Here is a 13,614-nt window from a genome sequence, read left to right on the forward strand (position 1 = left end):
CTTTGTGCGTGAGAAATCATGTCTCACAAACTTGATTGAGTTTTTTGAAGAAGTAACAAAAAAGATTGATGAGGGCAGAGCAGTAGATGTGATCTCTATGGACTTCAGTAAGGCGTTCGACAAGGTTCCCCATGGTAGACTGATTCGCAAAGTTAGATCTCATGGAATACAGGGAGAACTAGCCATTTGGATACAGAACTGGCGCAAAGGTAGAAGACAGAGGGTGGTGGTGGAGGATTGTTTTTCAGACTGGAGGCCTGTGACCAGTGGAGTGCCACAAGGATCAGTGATGGGCTCCTACCTTTTGTCATTTACATAAATGATTTGGATGCGAGCATAAGAGGTACAGTTAGTACGTTTGCAGATGACACCAAAATTGGAGGTGTCGTGGACAGTGAAGAGGGTTACCTCAGATTACAACAGGATCTGGGCCAATGGGTTGAGAAGTGGCAGATGGGAGTTTAATTCAGATAAATGCGAGGTGCTGGAATTTGGGAAAGCAAATCTTAGCAGGACTTATACACTTAATGGTAAGGGTGTGTTGCTGAACAAGGAGACCTTGGAGTACAGGTTCATAGCTCTTTGAAAGTGGAGTCGCAGGTAGATAGGATAGTGAAGAAGGCGTTTGGTATGCTTTCCTTTATTGGTCAGAGTATTGAGTACAGGAGTTGGGAGGTCATGTTGTGGCTGTACAGAACATTGGTTAGGCCACTTTTGGAATATTGCATGCAATTCTGGTCTCCTTATCAGAAAGATGTTGTGAAACTTGAAAGGGTTCAGAAAAGATTTACAAGGATGTTGGCAGGGTTGGAGGATTTGAGCTACAGGGAGAGGCTGAACAGGCTGGGGCTGTTTTCCTTGGAGTGTCGGAGGCTGAGGGGTGACCTTATAGAGGTTTACAAAATTATGAGGGGCATGGATAGGATAAATAGACAAAGTCTTTTCCCTGGGATCGGGGAGTCCAGAACGAGAGGACATAGGTTTAGGGTGAGAGGGAAAGATATAAAAGATAACCTAAGGGGCAACGTTTTCACACAGAAGATGGTACGTGTATGGAATGAGCTGCTAGAGGAAGTGGTGGAGTCTGGTACAATTGCAACATTTAAGAGGCATTTGGATGGGTATATGAATAGGAAGGGTTTGGAGGGATATGGGCAGGGTGCTGGAAGTTGAGACTAGATTGGGTTGGGATATCTGGTCGGCCAAAGGGTCTGTTTCCATGCTGTACATCTCTATGACTCTAAAATATGCTAAGTGCTCAATACATTCCAAAATGTCTCCTTCAACATATATAGGTGACCTCGGATTGATCAGGTCTAGATTAACTTGCAAGGAAATGCTGATTTTTCTATATGCAGAATTGAAGAAATTAAGAGTGTCTTGCAAGTTGGCTGCAGAGTGAGCAGTGATACTGTCATCATTATGGACAATGCCCTCAAAATATAGCAAGGAGATAGCCTAGTTCCTAAAGTTTTCGTTTTTTTAAAGGCAAGTGTAAGAGGCTGTGTTCCAGATGTGATTTAATTGGTCCACTACTAGGCTATAAGCAAAACACGCGATATTCTTACAACACAGTCAAAATTCAACCAAAAAATAATTGGAATAAATTTAACTGCTGAAATATTTAATAAAATAATATATTATTTAACTACTAATCATCAACTGCTCCAATATAGCAGCATCCCATCTCCCTTCCAGTTCAGGAGAAAGGAAAATGAAAGAAACAATCTAGCAGCTGAGAACTTTAGTCCCACGCTATTAGTACTCTACATTACATATATCCATACACTAAACCTAACCATGCAAACATTCAACACAACAGTCCATCTTAGTCCATTTCTTCATTTTGAGTGGGAGCAGCGGCCGAGGAAAAGCGAACCCGGGAGACTACAGCTAAGGTAAGACAGTTTGTTTCAAAATTACTTACCTGTAGCGGGCAGCGGAAGTGAGGTTGGAGCGCATAGCTGGGCGGGAAGGTAAGTGATTAGTATTTGAGTGAGTGACTCAGTGTTATTGACTCTGTTCTTGTTTTTGGAGACAATGTGTACAGTCATGGCAGCGCAGGCGGTGGAATGTTCCTCCTGCAGGATATTTGAGGTAGGGGTGACCACCGATACTCCTGCCGACTTCGTCTGCAGAAAATGCAGTCAGATCCTGATCCTAACCGAACGAGTTAGGGAACTGGAACTGGAGCTGGATGAACTGAGGATTATTCGAGAGGCTGAGAGGGTGATTGATAGAAGCTACAGGGACATAGTTACGCCGGAGAACAGAGGTAGCTGGGTAACAGTTAGAGGTGGGAAGGGGAAGAAGCAGGCAGTGCAGGGTTCCCCTGTGGTCGTTCCCCAAAAAAATAAGTATACAGCTTTGGAAACTGTTGGGGGGGACAGCCTTGCAGGTGTAAGCTGCAGTGAAGGGGTCTGTGGCTCTGAGACTCAGAAGGGAAAGGGGGAGAGGAGGAGAGCGCTAGTTATAGGGGACTCTCTAGTTAGAGGGACGGACAGGCGGTTCTGTGGACATGGGAGAGACTCTCGGATGGTTTGTTGCCTCCCGGGTGCCAGGGTCCGAGACGTCTCGGACTGTGTCTTCAGAATCCTTAAGGGGGAGGGTGTGCAGCCAGAAGTCGTGGTGAACATTGGCACCAACGACATAGGTAGGAAGAGGGGTGGGGAGGTCATTCAAGAGCTCAGGGAGTTAGGCTGGAAGCTAAAAGCTAGGACAGACAGAGTCGTCATCTCTGGGTTGTTGCCGGTGCCACGTGACAGTGAGGCAAAGAATAGGGAGAGAGTGCAGTTGAACACGTGGCTGAAAGGATGGTGTAGGAGGGAGGGCTTCAGATATTTGGACAATTGGACTACATTCTGGGGAAGGTGGGACCTGTATAAACAGGACGGGTTGCACCTGAACCAGAAGGGCACCAATATCCTGGGGGGTAGGTTTGCTAGCACTCTTCGGGGGGCGTTTAAACTAATTTGGCAGGGGGATGGGATCCGGACTTGCAGTCCAGCAAGTAAGCTAGCTGTGTGTCAGGGTGCCCAAGACTGTAGGGAGGCTGTGGAGAAGGTAGCACTGACAGGGACTACTTGCGGACACAGACATGGGCTCAAGTGCGTATACTTCAACGCAAGGAGTATCAGAAATACGGTGGGTGAACTTAAGGCGTGGATCGGTACCTGGGATCGATGTTGTGGCCATCACAGAAACATGGACAGATGAGGGGCAGGAATGGCTGTTGGAGGTTCCTGGTTACAGATGTTTCAGTAAGATTAGGGAGGGTGGTAAAAAAGAAGGGGGGGTGGCATTGCTAATTAGAAATGGTATAACGGCTGCAGAAAGGAAGTTTGAGGGGGATCTGCCTCTGGAGGTAGTATGGGCTGAAGTCAGAAATAGGAAAGGTGCAGTCACCTTATTGGGTGTTTATTATGGGCCCCCCAATAGCAGCAGAGATGTGGAGAAACAGATTGGGAAACAGATTTTGGAAAGGTGCAGAAGCCACAGGGTCGTAGTCATGGGCGACTTCAACTTCCCAAATATTGATTGGAAGCTCTTTAGATCAAGTAGATTGGATGGGGCGGTGTTTGTGCAGTGTGTCCAGGAAGCTTTTCTAATGCAGTAATTAGAGTGTCCAACCAGAGGGGAGGCCATATTGGATTTGGTACTCGGTAATGAACCGGGACAAGTGGTGGGCTTGTTAGTGGGTGAACATTTTGGTAATGGTGACCACAATTCTGTGACTTTCACCTTGGTTATGGAGAGAGATAGGTGCGCACAACAAGGTAGATTTTACAATTGGGGGAAGGGAAATTACGATGCTGTAAGACAGGATTTGAGGAGCATACATTGGGAGCATAGGCTGTCAGGGAAGGATGTGGTGGAAATGTGGAACTTTTTCAAGGAGCAGATACGACGTGTCCTTGATATGTATGTACCTATCAGGCAGGAAAGAAATGGTCGTGTGAGGGAGCCTTGGTTGACGAGGGAGGTTGAATGTCTAGTAAAGAGGAAGAAGGAGGCTTACATAAGGTTGAGGAAACAGGGTTCAGACAGAGCAGTGGAGGGATACAGGATAGCCAGGAGGGACCTGAAGAAAGGGATTAGGAGAGCTAAGAGAGGGCATGAAAAATCCTTGGCGGATAGGATCAAGGATAACCCCAAGGCATTTTATGCGTATGTGAGAAACCTGAGAATGACGAGAACGAGGGTAGGTCCGATCAAGGACAGTAGTGGGAGACTGTGTATTGAGTCGGAAGAGATAGGAGAGGTCTTGAACAAGTACTTCTCTTCAGTATTTACGAACGAGAGGGACCGTATTGTTGAAGAGGAGAGTGTGAAACGGACTGTTAAGCTAGAAGAGATACCTGTTAGGAAGGAAGATGTGTTGGACATTTTGAACAACTTGAGGATAGACAAGTCCCCCGGGCCTGACGGGATATATCCTAGGATTATGTGGGAAGCAAGAGAGGAAATTGCAGTACCGTTGGCAATGATCTTCTCGTCTTCACTGGCAACGGGGGTGGTACCAGGGGACTGGAGAGTAGCGAATGTTGTGCCCCTGTTCAAAAAAGGGAATAGGTATAACCCCGGGAATTACAGGCCAGTTAGTCTTACTTCTGTGGTAGGCAAAGTAATGGAAAGGGTACTGAGGGATAGGATTTACGAGTATCTGGAAAGACACTGCTTGATTAGGGACAGCCAGCACGGATTTGTGAAGGGTAGGTCTTGCCTTACAAGTCTTATTGAATTCTTCGAGGAGGTGACCAAGCATGTGGATGAGGGTAGAGCAGTGGATGTAGTGTACATGGATTTTAGTAAGGCATTTGATAAGGTTCCCCATGGTAGGCTTATGCGGAAAGTCAGGAGGCATGGGATAGAGGGAAATTTGGCCAATTGGATAGAAAACTGGCTAACCGGTCGAAGGCAGAGAGTGGTGGTAGATGGTAAATATTCAGCCTGGAGCCCAGTTACAAGTGGAGTTCCGCAGGGATCAGTTCTGGGTCCTCTGCTGTTTGTAATTTTTATTTAATGACTTGGATGAGGGAGTCGAAGGGTGGGTCAGTAAATTTGCAGATGATACAAAGATAGGTGGAGTTGTGGACAGTGAGGAGGGCTGTTGTCGGCTGCAGAGGGACTTAGATATGATGCATAGCTGGGCTGAGGAGTGGCAGATGGAGTTCAACCCTGTCAAGTGTGAGGTTGTCCATTTTGGAAGAACAAATAAGAATGCGGAATACAGGGTTAATGGTAGGGTTCTTAGTCAGGTGGAAGAACATAGGGATCTTGGGGTCTATGTACATAGATCTTTGAAGGTTGCCACTCAGGTGGATAGAGTTTGTAAGAAGGCCTATGGAATATTATCGTTCATTAGCAGAGGGATTGAATTCAAGAGTCGTAAAGTGATGTTGCAGCTGTACAGGACTTTGGTTAGGCCACAGTTGGAGTACTGTGTGCAGTTCTGGTCGCCTCACTTTAGGAAAGATGTGGAAGCTTTGGAGAGGGTGCAGAGAAGATTTACCAGGATGTTGCCTGGAATGGAGAGTAGGTCGTACGAGGATAGGTTGAGAGTTCTCGGCCTTTTCTCATTGGAATGGCGAAGGATGAGGGGTGACTTGATCGAGGTTTATAAGATGATCAGAGGAATAGATAGAGTAGACAGTCAGAAACTTTTTCCCCGGGTACAACAGAGTGCTACAAGGGGACATAAATTTAAGGTGAAGGGTGGAAGGTATAGGGGAGATGTCAGGGGTGGGTTCTTTACCCAGAGAGTGGTGGGGGCATGGAATGCGCTGCCCGTGGGAGTGGTAGAGTCAGAATCATTGGCGACCTTTAAGCGGCATTTGGATAGGTACATGGATGGGTGCTTAATCTAGGATAGAAGTTCGGCACAACATCGTGGGCCGAAGGGCCTGTTCTGTGCTGTATTGTTCTATGTTCTATGTTCTATGTTCTTCCACTGAAGACTTCTGACTTCCTTCATCAAAGTTGTGATAATGCATCAGCAATTACGTTTTCACGTTTTGCCACAGAAATAATTTTCAGTTAGAATAGCTGTAACAATGAACTCTGTCTAAACAGTTGGATATTTTTATTCTTAAATTTTTCCAAAAATGTTAAGGCTTTGCCATCTGTAGACTTATGATCAGTATACACAATTGTCTCAGACACACATTTGGCAATATAACCAAATTAGGCAAAAATTGAAGAATATGGATTGAAAGTAGCTACTTGAAGGTAAATCCTCATCTGACATAGGAGTTTCTTTGGATAACTAGTTGATTAGAATGTAGGACAGGCATGTTCCCATCAAAGTGAAGGACAGGAATGTTAAGATTCAGGAACCTTGAGGGGAAATTATCAGCTAAGTCAAAAAGAAGGAAATGTTCCTAGGATCTAGGCAACAGAAAAACAGATGATGTCCTTGAAGAATATAGAAAAAGTAGGAAGGAGCTCAAATGGGGAGTTAGGGCTAAAAGGGGCTATGAAATTACCTTGGCCAGCAGGATTAATGATAATTGAAGGGCATTTTATACATATGTTAGGAGCAAGAGGGGAGCTAGGGATAGAGTAGGCCCACTTAAGGAGCAAGGTTACACGTAGAGCCAGAGGAGATGGGTGAGATCCTTAATGAGTACTTTATATTGGTATTCACCAAAGAGAGGGACGTGAAGGATGCTGAAGTTAGGGAAAGGTGTGTGAATACTCGGGCAGGTCTTGAACTACTTTAAGGTAGACAAGTCTCCAGGGCCAGAGGGGATCTATCCCAGGATACTATAGGAGGCAAGAGAGTAAATAGCTGGGGCCTTAAGCATGGTTCCAGAGGACCAGAGAATAGCAAGTGTTGTACCTTTGTTTAAGAAGAGAAACAGATAATCCAGGTAATTACAGGCCAATGAGCCTAACATCAGTGGTGGGGAAGCTGTTGGAGAAGAAACAGAGAGATGGGATTTATTCATATTTGAAAGCAAGTGGACTTGTTAGTGATAGGTAGCATGGGTTTATGGAGGGAAGATCTTTTCACAACAAGTTAATAGTTTTTTGAGGAGATGACAAGAATGATTGATAAAGGAAGGGCAGTGGATGTTGCCTACATGGAGTAAAGCATAATAAGGTTCCTCATGGCAGACTGATACAGAATGTAGAGTCTCATAGGATCCCCAGGGTAAGCTTGCTAGATGGATACAAAACTGGCTGGGTCATAAAAGACAGAATGTAGCGGTGGAAGGGTGCTTTTCGGAATGTAGTTCATTAACTAGTGGTGTTCCGCAGGGATCAGTGCTGGGACCTTTGTTGTTTGTTATGTATATAAATGATCTGGAATAAAATTTAGGTGGTCTGATTAGTAAGTTTGCGGATTACACCAAAATTGGCAGAGTTGCAGTTACTGAGGAGGATTGTCAAAGGATACAGCTGGATATAGATAGTTCGTAACTGTTCAAAAGTGCAGATGCTGGAGATTAGAGTAGTGCTGGAAAAGCCCAGCAGGTCAGGCAGCATCCAAGGAGCAGGAAAATCGACAATGATGAAGGGCTTTTGCCCAAAATGTCAATTTTCCTGCTCCTCAGACACTGCCTGCCTGCAGGCTTTTCCAGCACTATTCTAAGTTTGCAACTGTTGTTCATTTCTGTCTGGCACAAAATAAAATGGGGCAGGTGTGCTTGTCACTGGCCACCCGGGTGTTTTCCTATTTTCCTGGTGGTGGAAATTGAATAAAGATTCGTGCACTTTGTGTCTTTCACTGTGTCTCACACCTGCACACACACACCATGGATGCTGGGGAAAAAATAAGCACTACCGCAGTTAGGCGGTAGTGTGGGGGTTAATTTAAATTTCTTTTAAAAAGGAGAAGAAAAAATAAAATGGGGCAGGTGGCCCTGCCATGACTAACAAAGTATATTAGGATTAGTACTGGATCCAAGAAAGGGGTGTACAAAATGCCTATAAAGAGCAGGTAGAGAACATCCATTGGCTTTCCTTGGTCTAACCTGCTCGTTACTTCCTCAAAGAATTCCAGCAGATTTGTCAGACATGACCTCTCCTTGATGAAACCATGCTGACTTTGCCCTATTTTAACACACACTTCCAAGTATTCAGAAATCTCTTCCTTCACAATGGATTCCAGTATCTTGGCCACATCCAAGGTGAGGCTAATTGGTCTGTAATTTTCCATCTTTTGCCTTACTCCCTTTTTAAACAGGGATGTCACGTAAGTGCTTTTCCAGTCCTCTGGGACCCTACCTGATTCAAGCAATCTATGAAAGATCACCAATAACGCCTCCACTATCTCTTCAGCTAAATGCCTTAAAACTCTGGGGTGTAGTCCACCTAGTCCAGGTGATTTATCCACCTTCAGACCATTCAGTGATTGCCACCATATTCAGCTCTATCCCATCACTTTCTTGAATTTATGGGATATTACTCCATTATGAAGACTGACGCAAAGTAATTATTCAGTTCCTCAGCCATTTCCTTGTTTGCCACTACCATCTCTCCAGTGTCATTTTCCAGTGGTCCAACATCCATTTTTGCCTCTCTTTTGCCCTTTATATATCTAAAGAAACTCTTACAGTCTTCCTATATATTACTGGATAGCTTACACTCATATTTAATCTTCTCCCTCCTTATTTCTTTTTTTGTAGTTCTCTGTTGGCCTTTATAAGCTTTCCAATCCTCTGGTTTCCCACTGCCCTTTGCCACATTATCTGTTTTCTCTTTTGTTTTTAATGTTATCCCTGACTTCCCTAGTCAACCATGGTTGCTTCATCCTCCCTGTAACATGCTTCTTTTACCTCAGGATGAATCTCTCCTGAATTACCCCCAGAAACTCCTGCCATTGCTGTTCCACAGTCTTTCCAGCTAGGCTCCTCTCCCAGTCAATTCTAAACAGCTTCTCCATCATGCCTCTATAGTTACCTTTAATCAGCTGTAATACCATTACCTCTGATTCTATCTTGTCCCTCTCAAATTGCAGAGTATATTCAATCCTAAAATGATCACTGCCTCCTTAGAGTTCCTTCATCTTAAGCTCCCATATCAAGTCTGCCTCATTGCATAAAACTAAATCCAGCATTGCCTGTTCCCTAATGGGCTCCACCATAAGCTGCTCCAAAAAGCCATCTCGTAAACATTCCACAAATTATTTTTCTTGCAATCTACTACCAACCTGATTCTCCCAGTCCACCTGTATTTTGAAATCCCCCATGATCACTCTAATTTTGACTTTCCAACCCATTTTTTCTATCTCTTGGTATATCTTGCATCCCAGTTCCGGACTACTATTTGGAGGCCTGTACATAACTCCAACTGTGTTTTTTAACCTTTGCAGTTCCTCAATTCTACCCACACAGATTCTACACCATCTGTATATCCTTAAATAATCAGCTCTCAATCCTAATCCTCTTGCAGTCACATCTCCGTGATACCCACCACGTTATTCTGCCAATTTTGATCTGCGGGAGAAAGTGAGGACTGCAGATGCTGGAGATCAGAGCTTAAAAATGTGTTGCTGGAAAAGCGCAGCAGGTCAGGCAGCGTCAAAGGAACAGGAGAATCGACGTTTCGGGCATAAACCCTTCTTCAGGAATTTTGATCTGCAGCACAAACTCATTTACCTTATTCCTTATACTGCGTGCATTCAGATATAACACCTTCAGTCCTGCATTAACCATCCCTCTTCTCATTGTCATTCCTTTGTCCAGTGTGCTTTAAGTTTGATTGTTAACCTTTCCAAACACTCTGTCCTATTTGTGTCTGTGCTGGAGGCTTTAATGACTTCTCCTGAGTTCTGCACTCTTACCTCCTCCTTTAATTCGGGTTTTCTAATTTCCCCTATAACTGAACCTTCTCCTATCTTCCCCCAATTTAGTTTGAAGCTCTGTCTACAGCCTTACCTATGCAATTCACTAGGACTCTGGTCCCAGCATGGTTCAGATGAAGACTGTCCCATCACAACAGGTGCTAATGTCCCATGAATTAAAACCCATTTCTCCCACGTGAATCTTTCAGCTATGCATTTACCTTGAATATCTTATTGATTCTGTGCCAATCACCTTGTGGCTCTGGTAGTAATCTAGCGACTGTTACCTTTTTGGTCCAGCATTTTAATTTAGCTCCCAGATGTTCATACTCCTTTAGCAGAACCTCTGCCCTAGTTTTATCTATATTATTGGTACCAAGTGGACTACGACGACTGGATCTTTACCCTCTCATTCCTAGCCCCTGACCTGTATTGTAGCCACTGTGTTTAGTTGAGTTTCTAATCAATGTAGCCACTGTGTTCCAGTTGAGTTTCTAATCAATGATAAATTCCAGAATGTGTTAGCGGGGGACTCAGTGATGGTAACACCACTGAATGTCAAGGAGTGGTGGTTAGATTGTCTCTTATTGGTGATGGTCTTAGCCTGGCATTTTTGTGATGGGAATGTTACTTGTCACTTGTCAGCCCAAGCCTGGATATTGTCCAGATCTTGTCGCATTTGGACATGGACTGCTTCAGCGTCTGAGGAGTCGCAAATGGTGCTGAACATTGTGCAACTGTCAGCAAACATTCCCACCTCTGACCTTATGATGCAGGGAAGGTAAGATGAAGCAGCTAAAGATGGTTGGGCCTCGGACACTCCTCTGAGGAATTCCTGCAGAGATGTCCTGGAGCTGAGATGACTGACGTTCAACAGTCACGACCATCTTCCTTAGAGTCAGGTATGACTCTAACCACTGGAGAGTTTTCCCCCTGATACCCATCGATTACAGCTTTGCTAGGGCTCCTTGATGCCACAGTAGGTCAAATACAGCCTTGATGTCAAGGGCTGTCACTCTCCCCTCACCTCTGGAATTCAGCTCTTTTGTCCATGTTTGAACCAAGGCAATAATGAGGTCAGGAACTGAGTGGCCCTGGCAGAACCCAAACTAGGTATCACTGTGAGTTATTACTGAGCAGGTGCTGCTTGGTACCACAGTTGATGACACTTTCCATCACTTTCCTGATGGTCACCAGTAGACTGATGGGTGGTAATTGGCCGGGTTAGATTGTCCTGCTTTTTATGTACAGGATATACTTGGGCAGTTTTCCATATTATCGGGTAGATGCCAGTGTTGAAACTGTATTGAAACAGCTTGGCTAGAGGAGTGGCAAGTTCTGGAGCACAAATCTTCAATCCTATTGCTGGAATGTTGTCAGAGCCTGTAGCCTTCGCAGTATCCAGTCCCTCCAACCATTTCTTGATGTCATGTGGACTGAATCAAAATGGATGAAGACTGGTATCTGTGATGCTGGGGACCACTGGAGGAGGCCAAGATAGATCATTCAGTCAGCATTTCTGGCTGAAGATTGCTGTAAAAGATTCAGCCTTATCTTTTGTACTGATGTGCTGGGCTCTTCCATCAGTAAGGAAAGGGATATTTGTGGAGCCTCCTCTTCCAGTGAATTGGTTAATCATCAACCACCATGCATGATTGGATGTGGTAGGAATGCAGAGCTTAGATTTGATCCATTGGTTGGGTGACTTTGATGTCCAGCATCTGCAGTCCTCACTTTTTCCGAGTAGATTTCAACGCTACTGCCAAGGATGCCCACCTTGAAGTTCTCTTCCTCTTTCTACAAGGATCTCTGTGAGTCTCTTTCCCACTGCACGTCTCAGGTACCTATTGCATTCCCAGCGACCTTCCTCCCAGCCCCACACCCTCCCATTTATCTATCAGCCCTTCAGCCCACAAGCCTCATTCTTAATGAAGGGCCTATCCCAAAATGTTGATTTTCCTGCTCCTCGGATGCTGTCTGACCTGCTTTAAGCACCGTACTCTAAACTCTAATCTCCAGCATCTGCAATCCTCACTTTCTCTCGGATCAATTAGCTCTGTCTATCACTTTCTGCTCATGTTGTTTGGGATACAATTAGTCCTGTTTGGTAGTTTCCAAGTCTGTCTCATTTAGCACAGTGATAGTGCCACACAACACGAAGGAGATTAGATTAGATTACTTACAGTGTAGAAACAGGCCACACCGACCCGCCGAAGCGCAACCCACCCATTTCCCTACATTTACCCCTTTACCTAACACTACGGGCAATTTAGCATGGCCAATTCACCTGACCTGCACGTCTTTGGACTGTGGGAGGAAACCGGAGCACCCGGAGGAAACCCACGCAGACACAGGGAGAACGTGCAAACTCCACACAGTCAGTCGCCCGAGTCGGGAATTGAACCCGGGTCCCTGGCGCTGTGAGGCAGCAGTGCTTGTTATTCTCAATGTGAAGGTTGGATTTTCATCTCCACAAGGACTGTGCAGTGGTCACTATTACTGATACTGTCATGGACAGATGCATTTGCATCTGGCATATTTTTAATGATGAGGTTAAGTTTGTTTTTTTCATCTTGCTGGTTCCATCATCACCTGCCACAGACCTAATCTAGCAGCTATGTCCTTTAGGACCCGACAAGCTCAATCAGTTGTACTGCTGCCGAGCCACTGTTGGTGGTGAAAGTTGAAATCCCCCACCCAGAGATGCCTTTGCCATCCTCAGTGCTTCCTCCAAGTGTTGTTCAACATAGAGGAGTACTAATTCTTCAGTTGAGGAAGGACGATACATAGTAATCAACAGGAGGTTTCCTTACCCATATTTAACCTGAAGCTGTGAGACTTCAAGGGGTCTAGAGTCAATATTGCAATATTGAGGACTTCCAGAGCAACTCTCACAATGGTATACCACTGTGCCGCCAACTCTGCTGGGTCCGTCCTACTGGTGAGTCAGGACTTATCCAGGGATGGTGAAGGTGGTGTCTGGGACATTGTCTATAAGGTGTGATTCTGAAAGTATGACTATGTCAGGCTGTTGTTTGACTAGTCTGTGAGACAGATCTCCCAATTTTGGCACGAGCCCCCAAATGTTAGCGAGGAGAACTTTGCAGGGTCGAAAGGTCTATTTCTGCTATTGTCTTTTCCACTGCCCAGGTCGATGCCAGGTGATCCATCCAGTTTCATTTCTCTTGAGACTTTGTAGCAATTAGTACACCTGAATGGCTTGCTAGGCCATTTCAGAGGGCAACTGAGAGTTAACCACATTACTGTGGGTCTAGAGTCACATGTAGGCCAGGCCAGATTTCCTTCCCTGAAGGACATTAATGAACCAGACAGGTTTTGTTTTCAACATTCAACAATGATTTCATGGTCATCAGTTGATTCTTAATTTCAATTCTTTTAAATTGAATTCAAATTCCAACCATCTGTCGTGGCAGCATACGAAACCGTGTTCCCTGAACATACCTAGGTCTCTGGACCCGCTACATTGATGACTGCATTGGTGCCACCTCGTGCTACCGCGAGGAGGTTGAGCAATTCATCAACTTCACCAACACATTCCACCCTGACCTTAAATTTACCTGGACCATCTCTGACACCTCCCTCCCCTTCCTGGACCTCTCCATCTCCATTAGTGATGACCAACTTGACACTGACATTTTTTACAAACCCACCGACTCCCACAGCTACCTGGATTACACCTCTTCCCACCCTACCTCTTGCAAAAATGCCATCCCGTATTCCCAATTTCTCCGCCTCCGTCGTATCTGCTCCCAGGAGGACCAGTTCCATCATAGAACACACCAGATGGCCTCCTTCTTTAGAGA

The sequence above is a fragment of the Chiloscyllium punctatum genome, chromosome 8 (assembly GCF_047496795.1).
Source record: "Chiloscyllium punctatum isolate Juve2018m chromosome 8, sChiPun1.3, whole genome shotgun sequence".
NCBI lineage: Eukaryota > Metazoa > Chordata > Chondrichthyes > Orectolobiformes > Hemiscylliidae > Chiloscyllium > Chiloscyllium punctatum.